We start from the raw sequence: 16,149 nt of genomic DNA on the forward strand, positions 1-16,149 counted from the left end.
AGTATTTGAATAATGTTCTACCTTTCGTCTGTTTTCAGACGCAGGTTCTATTCTACAATTTACGGAATTTCTGGGTATTGGACATCTCACATAGGTGACGAAATTTCATTCCTATGTGTAGGTTTCATAGTACAATAGGTTGAGCATCCCTACATTAGTATTTGACTTTGATTCCTTCGAAAGAAAAAGGAGTATCTTAGTTTTCTTGAATTTTTGGTCAAAATTTTAGTATGTAGGTAATTGCAATAGCTCTTCCACGAAATTGCATTTAAATTTTTTGTAACATTTCAAAATGCTGTATCATTCAATGGCATTTGATGTGTTTTAGCTTGCAATATTAAAGCTGGGCTCGAACCCGGGCAGCTATACAATATGTTCTTTCCCTGAGTGAAATATTTCTATAATTACATTAAAGTCACCTGGTAATATTTCAAGATAATTTCTGGTATATCGGACTAAGCTGTCCTCTCTCATGGATGAGAGTACCTGCATTGCAGTCATGCTTTTAGTAACAATGTAGCACATTGCTGGAGTTTAAAACAAAGAAGGCGACTCTTGAAGTTTTATATATTAAGAAACAATATTAGATATTTCTCTTTGTGTATAATTATTCTTTAATATCAAAGTAGTTAAAATCTAATGATTCCTTTTTTCCCCTTTTGGCCCCTTCTAGTGTAATTTGTGATCATTTTTGTGCACTCTTGGAATGCAGAACATGATATCGTGAAAGAAAAAGAACGGATGAATAATGCAGAGCAAAAAGACATCTGTGGCTGGTAATTCTTGTTTTATATCAACTTTATTTCCACTAGAAATACTTGAATGTTATAATTTGTCCATCCCTTTTCACATGTTGCTTTATATTGAAGCTTTACTAGTTATTTATTTTACATGAACGTGTCACATTATGTTTTAATGTTTAGGGTAGCATTTGTTCATTAATTTCGTAGGTTTTGAATTTCATATTGAAGTGTATGAATTGGTGCTTTCTCTATATTGTATTGTAATATTCGAAGTGAGGTTGAACTGTTAATCACACTATAATTATCAGAAGTCTGAGATTTGTTAGAGTTCTGTTGCTTCGTAGTGGTTTCAAAAGTACTGCTGTGATGTAATTTTTTCCCAAGTGGCCTCCTTTCACATTACGAGGAGGAGGCTAAACATTTTCCTCTCTTTGTGGCCTAATATTTTCCATGTCCAACGGGGTCTTGTCTTCCCAACAGGCCAGTGTAATTGCACTGCCTGGGTATAAACCAATTTTGTTTCAGTTTTTTCCGAATTTAGAGTCTCTCTATCAAGTGCTGTTTCTCTTAAAACCATTGAAAGTTAAGTGTTGAATAAAAAAGAAATGTAAATAAAAATTTAATGTATACTCGTAAAGAAAGTTAGTGGAGCCAAATTGTCTTCTGTTAAGGATGCTCAAAATGTGCTTTTTCTTAGTTGTTTTAAGCATACTTTATTATATTTTGTCCTTAATCTGAACAATTTTGGCATATTGTGAAGTTTTATGAACCAATTTGCGAAGATCTCTTTAAAATCGATTAAAAAATATTCATTTTGAAATAAAATCAGAGATGTTTTATTATTATCGAAGTAAAATTCTGCAGACTAACTTTCAACTTGGTTTTGAAAAGCACTCTGAAAGTTTCTTTAGGACTTGTTTTCGTTCTCTTGGCAAATACATAACAGAATTATTTTTTGAAAAAGCTGATGTCTTTTGCTTATAAGAATGACTGATGCAACTGTAACCATGTCGCTGTAAAGAGCACATGTTTCCCAGTAGCTCTTTTAAAGTGTCCGTTTTTTTCTTGAATTGTGTCCATCTCCACTAGAAGATCAGACATTGCTTCTCTGTTATTTAACGATTCCTTCATCTAATCTTCAGTTAAAAGCTGTTTCTCGTAATGAGCGCTTTTATTATCAAGGGGTTTTATAAGCACCCAATTCTTCTTTTGTAATTTTCTGATTCATTGTTTGACTTCTTTATCTTCCATATGTGAAAATTCTTCGGAATGCTTTGCATTTGAGATTTGTAAGATTTTTTTGAACTTCATTTTCAGTCTATGGAAATTGTTTAAAGTAGCAGATAAATTCTTTCTGGTGTTGATGGATGAATGTTGAACCACGTATGAAAGAAATTCTAGCAGTGGACAAATTAAATGGAATCCTGTAAGGTACTGCTATACGCGAAATCACGCTTTACAAGTCTGCGCTCAGCAAGTACCTGTTGTATTAGAAATGATAGGCTACGAAACGTGACTTGAAGAATCATATGAGGTATCTAGAATGCAGATTGGTAGTTTAGTCGTGATAAATAAACAGTCTATACAGATGACCGGAAATAATAAAAATTTAGATGGATTAACTATAAAGTATTTTACTCCTGGACCATTAGTCATAAACAGTACTTGTGTAAAAACAGATTAAAGTATATGGATTCCCTGTTTAAGAAAGGAATTTCTTTCTGACAGTATGCAGTCTGTACCATACCTGGAATAGGGAGGTGTTGCATCTTCAGGGAAACAAAATCTTTTATTCTGTAATTTTTACTGAAAATGTGTGTTTAAATTTTGTTACCTAGATAACAAAATTAGATAACCCTATTTTTAACTCTTTTTATATGAAAATGAAACCAAATACAGACAAAGAAATAAAATTGCATTCCTTCCCTTAGTGCAGTTATGTGCAACTTTAACTTAAAGGGAGCCAATTTTGAGTTTATAAAATTTTGGCGAGCACAAGTATCTAGTGCACTTTTAATATTTCAGTTATAAATACATTACACAAAGTATAAAAATGTGTGGTATAATAAGTTAAAGAAAAGGTATACTCTTTGCATTATTTACAAAAAATTCAGCAAGATGAAAGTTAAATACAGGGAAATCGTATTTTAATGTGAAATTTAACACTGCATTTCTTCTGCGAGTTTTTTTTTTTTTTTGCCTCTGATACATGCGATGTTATGGCTAAATCCTTGCAGTCGTTGGGATGTTGATTTGTTATCCCGTATCTAAACATTGATTTTAACAAGTTCATTGTTGAAAATCCTCTTTCACATTTTTAAGCAGATTGGAAGCAGGAATTTATCTTTTTAAAAGTTTAACTGTTCATGATGTTTCTGTTCTAGGACTATTCAATTGGCTTTTTGTGATATTCTTGATCTTAATTAGGACGAAAATCAGTTATTTCCATTTCTTGATCAATAGAATTGTTATTTAACATATTTGCAATCTTTTACCATTTTTCTTAAATACTAGTATTATGTAATGGGTTTGAAGTGAATGAAGTAGTTAGCCTAATTTTAAATACACTAAACACATCTAATTGAGAAACTAATTTAAGCTCGATGAGATTTTCCAAATGATTCTTTCAGTTTTCTTATATTTCATCCCTTAGTTCTCCAGATTTTCAATGGGGCAAAACGTACATTACATTATGGTAAAAATGTATATTCCTCATATTTGTGTAATATTTTCACAAAATTAATTTTGATTTAAAATGAATTTATAATACCCTTTAATTCAAAGACTCTAGTTTAGTTCTCTCGCCCCCTCCCTCAAATTTAAGATTTAGTTACTATGTCTGTAAGAATGGTTAAATCATAGAACCAGGTATGTTCAATAATTTCTTCATAAGTTTTGTTTCTGGATTTTTAAAATTCTTCTATGAAACTTTTGTAACAGAAGCTGGGATGGAACCCGGGCAGCCAGACAGAATGTCCCTTCCGTGAGTGAAAAGTTCTATCATTTCTTTGAAAGTGACCTGATAATATTTCAGAATAAACCCTCATAACACTAATAAATGTATATAAATTTTTTAATGTTTATTTAATGTGTGTTTGGTTCTTAAAATATTTTGAGCTATTATATTACTAATTCTGTATGTGAATTAACACAGTTTAATATAGAACACCTGCTTCAAGGCTAAAGGTAAAGTATTTGAATAATGTTCTACCTTTCGTCTGTTTTCAGACGCAGGTTCTATTCTACAATTTACGGAATTTCTGGGTATTGGACATCTCACATAGGTGACAAAATTTCATTCCTATGTGTAGGTTTCATAGTACAATAGGTTGAGCATCCCTACATTAGTATTTGACTTTGATTCCTTCGAAAGAAAAAGGAGTATCTTAGTTTTCTTGAATTTTTGGTCAAAATTTTAGTATGTAGGTAATTGCAATAGCTCTTCCACGAAATTGCATTTAAATTTTTTGTAACATTTCAAAATGCTGTATCATTCAATGGCATTTGATGTGTTTTAGCTTGCTATATTAAAGCTGGGCTCGAACCCGTGCAGCTATACAATATGTTCTTTCCCTGAGTGAAATATTTCTATAATTACATTAAAGTCACCTGGTAATATTTGAAGATAATTTCTGGTATATCGGACTAAGCTGTCCTCTCTCATGGATGAGAGTACCTGCATTGCAGTCGTGCTTTTAGTAACAATGTAGCACATTGCTGGAGTTTAAAACAAAGAAGGCGACTCTTGAAGTTTTATATATTAAGAAACAATATTAGATATTTCTCTTTGTGTATAATTATTCTTTAATATCAAAGTAGTTAAAATCTAATGATTCCTTTTTTCCCCTTTTGGCCCCTTCTAGTGTAATTTGTGATCATTTTTGTGCACTCTTGGAATGCAGAACATGATATCGTGAAAGAAAAAGAACGGATGAATAATGCAGAACAAAAAGACATCTGTGGCTGGTAATTCTTGTTTTATATCAACTTTATTTCCACTAGAAATACTTGAATGTTATAATTTGTCCATCCCTTTTCACATGTTGCTTTATATTGAAGCTTTACTAGTTATTTATTTTACATGAACGTGTCACATTATGTTTTAATGTTTAGGGTAGCATTTGTTCATTAATTTCGTAGGTTTTGAATTTCATATTGAAGTGTATGAATTGGTGCTTTCTCTATATTGTATTGTAATATTCGAAGTGAGGTTGAACTGTTAATCACACTATAATTATCAGAAGTCTGAGATTTGTTAGAGTTCTGTTGCTTCGTAGTGGTTTCAAAAGTACTGCTGTGATGTAATTTTTTCCCAAGTGGCCTCCTTTCACATTACGAGGAGGAGGCTAAACATTTTCCTCTCTGTGTGGCCTAATATTTTCCATGTCCAACGGGGTCTTGTCTTCCCAACAGGCCAGTGTAATTGCACTGCCTGGGTATAAACCAATTTTGTTTCAGTTTTTTCCGAATTTAGAGTCTCTCTATCAAGTGCTGTTTCTCTTAAAACCATTGAAAGTTAAGTGTTGAATAAAAAAGAAATGTAAATAAAAATTTAATGTATACTCGTAAAGAAAGTTAGTGGAGCCAAATTGTCTTCTGTTAAGGATGCTCAAAATGTGCTTTTTCTTAGTTGTTTTAAGCATACTTTATTATATTTTGTCCCTAATCTGAACAATTTTGGCATATTGTGAAGTTTTATGAACCAATTTGCGAAGATCTCTTTAAAATCGATTAAAAAATATTCATTTTGAAATAAAATCAGAGATGTTTTATTATTATCGAAGTAAAATTCTGCAGACTAACTTTCAACTTGGTTTTGAAAAGCACTCTGAAAGTTTCTTTAGGACTTGTTTTCGTTCTCTTGGCAAATACATGACAGAATTATTTTTTGAAAAAGCTGATGTCTTTTGCTTATAAGAATGACTGATGCAACTGTAACCATGTCGCTGTAAAGAGCACATATTTCCCAGTAGCTCTTTTAAAGTGTCCGTTTTTTTCTTTAATTGTGTCCATCTCCACTAGAAGATCAGACATTGCTTCTCTGTTATTTAACGATTCCTTCATCTAATCTTCAGTTAAAAGCTGTTTCTCGTAATGAGCGCTTTTATTATCAAGGGGTTTTATAAGCACCCAATTCTTCTTTTGTAATTTTCTGATTCATTGTTTGACTTCTTTATCTTCCATATGTGAAAATTCTTCGGAATGCTTTGCATTTGAGATTTGTAAGATTTTTTTGAACTTCATTTTCAGTCTATGGAAATTGTTTAAAGTAGCAGATAAATTCTTTCTGGTGTTGATGGATGAATGTTGAACCACGTATGAATGAAATTCTAGCAGTGGACAAATTAAATGGAATCCTGTAAGGTACTGCTATACGCGAAATCACGCTTTACAAGTCTGCGCTCAGCAAGTACCTGTTGTATTAGAAATGATAGGCTACGAAACGTGACTTGAAGAATCATATGAGGTATCTAGAATGCAGATTGGTAGTTTAGTCGTGATAAATAAACAGTCTATACAGATGACCGGAAATAATAAAAATCTAGATGGATTAACTATAAAGTATTTTACTCCTGGACCATTAGTCATAAACAGTACTTGTGTAAAAACAGATTAAAGTATATGGATTCCCTGTTTAAGAAAGGAATTTCTTTCTGACAGTATGCAGTCTGTACCATACCTGGAATAGGGAGGTGTTGCATCTTCAGGGAAACAAAATCTTTTATTCTGTAATTTTTACTGAAAATGTGTGTTTAAATTTTGTTACCTAGATAACAAAATTAGATAACCCTATTTTTAACTCTTTTTATATGAAAATGAAACCAAATACAGACAAAGAAATAAAATTGCATTCCTTCCCTTAGTGCAGTTATGTGCAACTTTAACTTAAAGGGAGCCAATTTTGAGTTTATAAAATTTTGGCGAGCACAAGTATCTAGTGCACTTTTAATATTTCAGTTATAAATACATTACACAAAGTATAAAAATGTGTGGTATAATAAGTTAAAGAAAAGGTATACTCTTTGCATTATTTACAAAAAATTCAGCAAGATGAAAGTTAAATACAGGGAAATCGTATTTTAATGTGAAATTTAACACTGCATTTCTTCTGCGAGTTTTTTTTTTTTTTTTGCCTCTGATACATGCAATGTTATGGCTAAATCCTTGCAGTCGTTGGGATGTTGATTTGTTATCCCGTATCTAAACATTGATTTTAACAAGTTCATTGTTGAAAATCCTCTTTCACATTTTTAAGCAGATTGGAAGCAGGAATTTATCTTTTTAAAAGTTTAACTGTTCATGATGTTTCTGTTCTAGGACTATTCAATTGGCTTTTTGTGATATTCTTGATCTTAATTAGGACGAAAATCAGTTATTTCCATTTCTTGATCAATAGAATTGTTATTTAACATATTTGCAATCTTTTACCATTTTTCTTAAATACTAGTATTATGTAATGGGTTTGAAGTGAATGAAGTAGTTAGCCTAATTTTAAATACACTAAACACATCTAATTGAGAAACTAATTTAAGCTCGATGAGATTTTCCAAATGATTCTTTCAGTTTTCTTATATTTCATCCCTTAGTTCTCCAGATTTTCAATGGGGCAAAACGTACATTACATTATGGTAAAAATGTATATTCCTCATATTTGTGTAATATTTTCACAAAATTAATTTTGATTTAAAATGAATTTATAATACCCTTTAATTCAAAGACTCTAGTTTAGTTCTCTCGCCCCCTCCCTCAAATTTAAGATTTAGTTACTATGTCTGTAAGAATGGTTAAATCATAGAACCAGGTATGTTCAATAATTTCTTCATAAGTTTTGTTTCTGGATTTTTAAAATTCTTCTATGAAACTTTTGTAACAGAAGCTGGGATGGAACCCGGGCAGCCAGACAGAATGTCCCTTCCGTGAGTGAAAAGTTCTATCATTTCTTTGAAAGTGACCTGATAATATTTCAGAATAAACCCTCATAACACTAATAAATGTATATAAATTTTTTAATGTTTATTTAATGTGTGTTTGGTTCTTAAAATATTTTGAGCTATTATATTACTAATTCTGTATGTGAATTAACACAGTTTAATATAGAACACCTGCTTCAAGGCTAAAGGTAAAGTATTTGAATAATGTTCTACCTTTCGTCTGTTTTCAGACGCAGGTTCTATTCTACAATTTACGGAATTTCTGGGTATTGGACATCTCACATAGGTGACAAAATTTCATTCCTATGTGTAGGTTTCATAGTACAATAGGTTGAGCATCCCTACATTAGTATTTGACTTTGATTCCTTCGAAAGAAAAAGGAGTATCTTAGTTTTCTTGAATTTTTGGTCAAAATTTTAGTATGTAGGTAATTGCAATAGCTCTTCCACGAAATTGCATTTAAATTTTTTGTAACATTTCAAAATGCTGTATCATTCAATGGCATTTGATGTGTTTTAGCTTGCTATATTAAAGCTGGGCTCGAACCCGGGCAGCTATACAATATGTTCTTTCCCTGAGTGAAATATTTCTATAATTACATTAAAGTCACCTGGTAATATTTCAAGATAATTTCTGGTATATCGGACTAAGCTGTCCTCTCTCATGGATGAGAGTACCTGCATTGCAGTCATGCTTTTAGTAACAATGTAGCACATTGCTGGAGTTTAAAACAAAGAAGGCGACTCTTGAAGTTTTATATATTAAGAAACAATATTAGATATTTCTCTTTGTGTATAATTATTCTTTAATATCAAAGTAGTTAAAATCTAATGATTCCTTTTTTCCCCTTTTGGCCCCTTCTAGTGTAATTTGTGATCATTTTTGTGCACTCTTGGAATGCAGAACATGATATCGTGAAAGAAAAAGAACGGATGAATAATGCAGAACAAAAAGACATCTGTGGCTGGTAATTCTTGTTTTATATCAACTTTATTTCCACTAGAAATACTTGAATGTTATAATTTGTCCATCCCTTTTCACATGTTGCTTTATATTGAAGCTTTACTAGTTATTTATTTTACATGAACGTGTCACATTATGTTTTAATGTTTAGGGTAGCATTTGTTCATTAATTTCGTAGGTTTTGAATTTCATATTGAAGTGTATGAATTGGTGCTTTCTCTATATTGTATTGTAATATTCGAAGTGAGGTTGAACTGTTAATCACACTATAATTATCAGAAGTCTGAGATTTGTTAGAGTTCTGTTGCTTCGTAGTGGTTTCAAAAGTACTGCTGTGATGTAATTTTTTCCCAAGTGGCCTCCTTTCACATTACGAGGAGGAGGCTAAACATTTTCCTCTCTGTGTGGCCTAATATTTTCCATGTCCAACGGGGTCTTGTCTTCCCAACAGGCCAGTGTAATTGCACTGCCTGGGTATAAACCAATTTTGTTTCAGTTTTTTCCGAATTTAGAGTCTCTCTATCAAGTGCTGTTTCTCTTAAAACCATTGAAAGTTAAGTGTTGAATAAAAAAGAAATGTAAATAAAAATTTAATGTATACTCGTAAAGAAAGTTAGTGGAGCCAAATTGTCTTCTGTTAAGGATGCTCAAAATGTGCTTTTTCTTAGTTGTTTTAAGCATACTTTATTATATTTTGTCCCTAATCTGAACAATTTTGGCATATTGTGAAGTTTTATGAACCAATTTGCGAAGATCTCTTTAAAATCGATTAAAAAATATTCATTTTGAAATAAAATCAGAGATGTTTTATTATTATCGAAGTAAAATTCTGCAGACTAACTTTCAACTTGGTTTTGAAAAGCACTCTGAAAGTTTCTTTAGGACTTGTTTTCGTTCTCTTGGCAAATACATGACAGAATTATTTTTTGAAAAAGCTGATGTCTTTTGCTTATAAGAATGACTGATGCAACTGTAACCATGTCGCTGTAAAGAGCACATATTTCCCAGTAGCTCTTTTAAAGTGTCCGTTTTTTTCTTTAATTGTGTCCATCTCCACTAGAAGATCAGACATTGCTTCTCTGTTATTTAACGATTCCTTCATCTAATCTTCAGTTAAAAGCTGTTTCTCGTAATGAGCGCTTTTATTATCAAGGGGTTTTATAAGCACCCAATTCTTCTTTTGTAATTTTCTGATTCATTGTTTGACTTCTTTATCTTCCATATGTGAAAATTCTTCGGAATGCTTTGCATTTGAGATTTGTAAGATTTTTTTGAACTTCATTTTCAGTCTATGGAAATTGTTTAAAGTAGCAGATAAATTCTTTCTGGTGTTGATGGATGAATGTTGAACCACGTATGAATGAAATTCTAGCAGTGGACAAATTAAATGGAATCCTGTAAGGTACTGCTATACGCGAAATCACGCTTTACAAGTCTGCGCTCAGCAAGTACCTGTTGTATTAGAAATGATAGGCTACGAAACGTGACTTGAAGAATCATATGAGGTATCTAGAATGCAGATTGGTAGTTTAGTCGTGATAAATAAACAGTCTATACAGATGACCGGAAATAATAAAAATTTAGATGGATTAACTATAAAGTATTTTACTCCTGGACCATTAGTCATAAACAGTACTTGTGTAAAAACAGATTAAAGTATATGGATTCCCTGTTTAAGAAAGGAATTTCTTTCTGACAGTATGCAGTCTGTACCATACCTGGAATAGGGAGGTGTTGCATCTTCAGGGAAACAAAATCTTTTATTCTGTAATTTTTACTGAAAATGTGTGTTTAAATTTTGTTACCTAGATAACAAAATTAGATAACCCTATTTTTAACTCTTTTTATATGAAAATGAAACCAAATACAGACAAAGAAATAAAATTGCATTCCTTCCCTTAGTGCAGTTATGTGCAACTTTAACTTAAAGGGAGCCAATTTTGAGTTTATAAAATTTTGGCGAGCACAAGTATCTAGTGCACTTTTAATATTTCAGTTATAAATACATTACACAAAGTATAAAAATGTGTGGTATAATAAGTTAAAGAAAAGGTATACTCTTTGCATTATTTACAAAAAATTCAGCAAGATGAAAGTTAAATACAGGGAAATCGTATTTTAATGTGAAATTTAACACTGCATTTCTTCTGCGAGTTTTTTTTTTTTTTTTGCCTCTGATACATGCAATGTTATGGCTAAATCCTTGCAGTCGTTGGGATGTTGATTTGTTATCCCGTATCTAAACATTGATTTTAACAAGTTCATTGTTGAAAATCCTCTTTCACATTTTTAAGCAGATTGGAAGCAGGAATTTATCTTTTTAAAAGTTTAACTGTTCATGATGTTTCTGTTCTAGGACTATTCAATTGGCTTTTTGTGATATTCTTGATCTTAATTAGGACGAAAATCAGTTATTTCCATTTCTTGATCAATAGAATTGTTATTTAACATATTTGCAATCTTTTACCATTTTTCTTAAATACTAGTATTATGTAATGGGTTTGAAGTGAATGAAGTAGTTAGCCTAATTTTAAATACACTAAACACATCTAATTGAGAAACTAATTTAAGCTCGATGAGATTTTCCAAATGATTCTTTCAGTTTTCTTATATTTCATCCCTTAGTTCTCCAGATTTTCAATGGGGCAAAACGTACATTACATTATGGTAAAAATGTATATTCCTCATATTTGTGTAATATTTTCACAAAATTAATTTTGATTTAAAATGAATTTATAATACCCTTTAATTCAAAGACTCTAGTTTAGTTCTCTCGCCCCCTCCCTCAAATTTAAGATTTAGTTACTATGTCTGTAAGAATGGCTAAATCATAGAACCAGGTATGTTCAATAATTTCTTCATAAGTTTTGTTTCTGGATTTTTAAAATTCTTCTATGAAACTTTTGTAACAGAAGCTGGGATGGAACCCGGGCAGCCAGACAGAATGTCCCTTCCGTGAGTGAAAAGTTCTATCATTTCTTTGAAAGTGACCTGATAATATTTCAGAATAAACCCTAATAACACTAATAAATGTATATAGATTTTTCAATGTTTATTTAATGTGTGTTTGGTTCTTAAAATATTTTGAGCTATTATATTACTAATTCTGTATGTGAATTAACACAGTTTAATATAGAACACCTGCTTCAAGGCTAAAGGTAAAGTATTTGAATAATGTTCTACCTTTCGTCTGTTTTCAGACGCAGGTTCTTTTCTACAATTTACGGAATTTCTGGGTATTGGACATCTCACATAGGTGACAAAATTTCATTCCTATGTGTAGGTTTCATAGTACAATAGGTTGAGCATCCCTACATTAGTATTTGACTTTGATTCCTTCGAAAGAAAAAGGAGTATCTTAGTTTTCTTGAATTTTTGGTCAAAATTTTAGTATGTAGGTAATTGCAATAGCTCTTCCACGAAATTGCATTTAAATTTTTTGTAACATTTCAAAATGCTGTATCATTCAATGGCATTTGATGTGTTTTAGCTTGCTATATTAAAGCTGGGCTCGAACCCGGGCAGCTATACAATATGTTCTTTCCCTGAGTGAAATATTTCTATAATTACATTAAAGTCACCTGGTAATATTTCAAGATAATTTCTGGTATATCGGACTAAGCTGTCCTCTCTCATGGATGAGAGTACCTGCATTGCAGTCATGCTTTTAGTAACAATGTAGCACATTGCTGGAGTTTAAAACAAAGAAGGCGACTCTTGAAGTTTTATATATTAAGAAACAATATTAGATATTTCTCTTTGTGTATAATTATTCTTTAATATCAAAGTAGTTAAAATCTAATGATTCCTTTTTTCCCCTTTTGGCCCCTTCTAGTGTAATTTGTGATCATTTTTGTGCACTCTTGGAATGCAGAACATGATATCGTGAAAGAAAAATAACGGATGAATAATGCAGAGCAAAAAGACATCTGTGGCTGGTAATTCTTGTTTTATATCAACTTTATTTCCACTAGAAATACTTGAATGTTATAATTTGTCCATCCCTTTTCACATGTTGCTTTATATTGAAGCTTTACTAGTTATTTATTTTACATGAACGTGTCACATTATGTTTTAATGTTTAGGGTAGCATTTGTTCATTAATTTCGTAGGTTTTGAATTTCATATTGAAGTGTATGAATTGGTGCTTTCTCTATATTGTATTGTAATATTCGAAGTGAGGTTGAACTGTTAATCACACTATAATTATCAGAAGTCTTAGATTTGTTAGAGTTCTGTTGCTTCGTAGTGGTTTCAAAAGTACTGCTGTGATGTAATTTTTTCCCAAGTGGCCTCCTTTCACATTACGAGGAGGAGGCTAAACATTTTCCTCTCTGTGTGGCCTAATATTTTCCATGTCCAACGGGGTCTTGTCTTCCCAACAGGCCAGTGTAATTGCACTGCCTGGGTATAAACCAATTTTGTTTCAGTTTTTTCCGAATTTAGAGTCTCTCTATCAAGTGCTGTTTCTCTTAAAACCATTGAAAGTTAAGTGTTGAATAAAAAAGAAATGTAAATAAAAATTTAATGTATACTCGTAAAGAAAGTTAGTGGAGCCAAATTGTCTTCTGTTAAGGATGCTCAAAATGTGCTTTTTCTTAGTTGTTTTAAGCATACTTTATTATATTTTGTCCCTAATCTGAACAATTTTGGCATATTGTGAAGTTTTATGAACCAATTTGCGAAGATCTCTTTAAAATCGATTAAAAAATATTCATTTTGAAATAAAATCAGAGATGTTTTATTATTATCGAAGTAAAATTCTGCAGACTAACTTTCAACTTGGTTTTGAAAAGCACTCTGAAAGTTTCTTTAGGACTTGTTTTCGTTCTCTTGGCAAATACATGACAGAATTATTTTTTGAAAAAGCTGATGTCTTTTGCTTATAAGAATGACTGATGCAACTGTAACCATGTCGCTGTAAAGAGCACATATTTCCCAGTAGCTCTTTTAAAGTGTCCGTTTTTTTCTTTAATTGTGTCCATCTCCACTAGAAGATCAGACATTGCTTCTCTGTTATTTAACGATTCCTTCATCTAATCTTCAGTTAAAAGCTGTTTCTCGTAATGAGCGCTTTTATTATCAAGGGGTTTTATAAGCACCCAATTCTTCTTTTGTAATTTTCTGATTCATTGTTTGACTTCTTTATCTTCCATATGTGAAAATTCTTCGGAATGCTTTGCATTTGAGATTTGTAAGATTTTTTTGAACTTCATTTTCAGTCTATGGAAATTGTTTAAAGTAGCAGATAAATTCTTTCTGGTGTTGATGGATGAATGTTGAACCACGTATGAATGAAATTCTAGCAGTGGACAAATTAAATGGAATCCTGTAAGGTACTGCTATACGCGAAATCACGCTTTACAAGTCTGCGCTCAGCAAGTACCTGTTGTATTAGAAATGATAGGCTACGAAACGTGACTTGAAGAATCATATGAGGTATCTAGAATGCAGATTGGTAGTTTAGTCGTGATAAATAAACAGTCTATACAGATGACCGGAAATAATAAAAATTTAGATGGATTAACTATAAAGTATTTTACTCCTGGACCATTAGTCATAAACAGTACTTGTGTAAAAACAGATTAAAGTATATGGATTCCCTGTTTAAGAAAGGAATTTCTTTCTGACAGTATGCAGTCTGTACCATACCTGGAATAGGGAGGTGTTGCATCTTCAGGGAAACAAAATCTTTTATTCTGTAATTTTTACTGAAAATGTGTGTTTAAATTTTGTTACCTAGATAACAAAATTAGATAACCCTATTTTTAACTCTTTTTATATGAAAATGAAACCAAATACAGACAAAGAAATAAAATTGCATTCCTTCCCTTAGTGCAGTTATGTGCAACTTTAACTTAAAGGGAGCCAATTTTGAGTTTATAAAATTTTGGCGAGCACAAGTATCTAGTGCACTTTTAATATTTCAGTTATAAATACATTACACAAAGTATAAAAATGTGTGGTATAATAAGTTAAAGAAAAGGTATACTCTTTGCATTATTTACAAAAAATTCAGCAAGATGAAAGTTAAATACAGGGAAATCGTATTTTAATGTGAAATTTAACACTGCATTTCTTCTGCGAGTTTTTTTTTTTTTGCCTCTGATACATGCGATGTTATGGCTAAATCCTTGCAGTCGTTGGGATGTTGATTTGTTATCCCGTATCTAAACATTGATTTTAACAAGTTCATTGTTGAAAATCCTCTTTCACATTTTTAAGCAGATTGGAAGCAGGAATTTATCTTTTTAAAAGTTTAACTGTTCATGATGTTTCTGTTCTAGGACTATTCAATTGGCTTTTTGTGATATTCTTGATCTTAATTAGGACGAAAATCAGTTATTTCCATTTCTTGATCAATAGAATTGTTATTTAACATATTTGCAATCTTTTACCATTTTTCTTAAATACTAGTATTATGTAATGGGTTTGAAGTGAATGAAGTAGTTAGCCTAATTTTAAATACACTAAAAACATCTAATTTAGAAACTAATTTAAGCTCGATGAGATTTTCCAAATGATTCTTTCAGTTTTCTTATATTTCACCCCTTAGTTCTCCAGATTTTCAAAGGGGCAAAACGTACATTACATTATGGTAAAAATGTATATTCCTCATATTTGTGTAATATTTTCAGAAAATTAATTTTGATTTAAAATGAACTTATAATACCCTTTAATTCAAAGACTCTAGTTTAGTTCTCTCGCCCCCTCCCTCAAATTTAAGATTTAGTTACTATGTCTGTAAGAATGGCTAAATCATACAACCAGGTATGTTCAATAATTTCTTCATAAGTTTTGTTTCTGGATTTTTAAAATTCTTCTATGAAACTTTTGTAACAGAAGCTGGGATGGAACCCGGGCAGCCAGACAGAATGTCCCTTCCCTGAGTGAAAAGTTCTATCATTTCTTTGAAAGTGACCTGATAATATTTCAGAATAAACCCTCATAACACTAATAAATGTATATAGATTTTTTAATGTTTATTTAATGTGTGTTTGGTTCTTAAAATATTTTGAGCTATTATATTACTAATTCTGTATGTGAATTAACACAGTTTAATATAGAACACCTGCTTCAAGGCTAAAGGTAAAGTATTTGAATAATGTTCTACCTTTCGTCTGTTTTCAGACGCAGGTTCTATTCTACAATTTACGGAATTTCTGGGTATTGGACATCTCACATAGGTGACAAAATTTCATTCCTATGTGTAGGTTTCATAGTACAATAGGTTGAGCATCCCTACATTAGTATTTGACTTTGATTCCTTCGAAAGAAAAAGGAGTATCTTAGTTTTCTTGAATTTTTGGTCAAAATTTTAGTATGTAGGTAATTGCAATAGCTCTTCCACGAAATTGCATTTAAATTTTTTGTAACATTTCAAAATGCTGTATCATTCAATGGCATTTGATGTGTTTTAGCTTGCTATATTAAAGCTGGGCTCGAACCCGGGCAGCTATACAATATGTTCTTTCCCTGAGTGAAATATTTCTATAATTACATTAAAGTC

General features: G+C 31.4%; 1 long non-coding RNA gene across 1 annotated transcript in view; it reads left to right on the forward strand.

The window, feature by feature from the left end:
• LOC146992869 (uncharacterized) overlaps window positions 1–16,149 on the forward strand; it is an 89,750-nt gene that overhangs the window by 19,013 nt on the left and 54,588 nt on the right. The window contains exons 3-5 of the long non-coding RNA XR_015038932.1: window positions 4,607–4,709; window positions 8,541–8,643; window positions 12,475–12,577. This is a non-coding gene — a long non-coding RNA (uncharacterized LOC146992869). The remainder of the gene's footprint in view (window positions 1–4,606; window positions 4,710–8,540; window positions 8,644–12,474; window positions 12,578–16,149) is intronic.

Source organism: Stegodyphus dumicola, chromosome X2 (assembly GCF_044657685.1).
Source record: "Stegodyphus dumicola isolate Sdum_Otavi_A_Nest chromosome X2, ASM4465768v1".
Lineage (NCBI taxonomy): Eukaryota > Metazoa > Arthropoda > Arachnida > Araneae > Eresidae > Stegodyphus > Stegodyphus dumicola.